The sequence below is a fragment of the Chaetura pelagica genome, unplaced genomic scaffold, assembly GCF_000747805.2.
Source record: "Chaetura pelagica isolate M959 unplaced genomic scaffold, ChaPel_1.0 scaffold294, whole genome shotgun sequence".
NCBI lineage: Eukaryota > Metazoa > Chordata > Aves > Apodiformes > Apodidae > Chaetura > Chaetura pelagica.
In genome coordinates this window covers 539,103-539,629 of record NW_009953068.1, presented here as the reverse complement: position 1 = coordinate 539,629, position 527 = coordinate 539,103, and the positions used below count along the sequence as shown (strand labels likewise).

The 527-nt window shown below is 56.5% G+C and overlaps 1 protein-coding gene across 1 annotated transcript in view; it reads right to left on the bottom strand.

Annotated features, from left to right (window-relative positions):
* Positions 1-527, bottom strand: part of ACACB (acetyl-CoA carboxylase beta) — a 24,222-nt gene that overhangs the window by 14,157 nt on the left and 9,538 nt on the right. The gene's annotated exons all lie outside the window — the stretch shown is intronic.

The window sequence follows — 527 nt, the reverse complement described above, 5'->3', positions numbered from 1 at the left end:
GGAGCGACGGGTAAAAGTGCATCGGGAGGCAGGCCAGCCTCTGGCAAAGCACAGCCAGAGACGGGCGTGGGGCAGAGCCTCCAAGTCCTCCAAGGCTGGAGGAATAACCTTGACGTTCAAGAGCAGAAAGAAAAGCAAGCCTCATTCAGACAAGGCACTTTCCTTGAAAGCTGTTTTCCCAACCCCTTGAAACTTTTTCTCCTCTCCAGATAAAGCAGTAGGTGAAAATTCTGAAGCTGAGAGGCACAGCAGGTATCCCTGCTTCCCCAGCTGTTGCAGTGCCATGGGTACTGACTCTGGATTTGCAAAGCTTTTGCAGCAAGAATGGGAAGGAAGATGGCCCAGGGAGAGAAGAACTCAGGTCTCCGTGCTTGCAGGAGCCCCATGGGCTGCCAGAGCTGCCCTACAGAACCTGTGCCCCACGCCCATGGCATGGCCAGGCCCCTGCTGGGCAGTGCCTGCTCCTCACCTCTCCAGCGAGTGCAGGAAGTCAGTCATGCAGGTCCTGAAGGCAGCATCTGCCACGC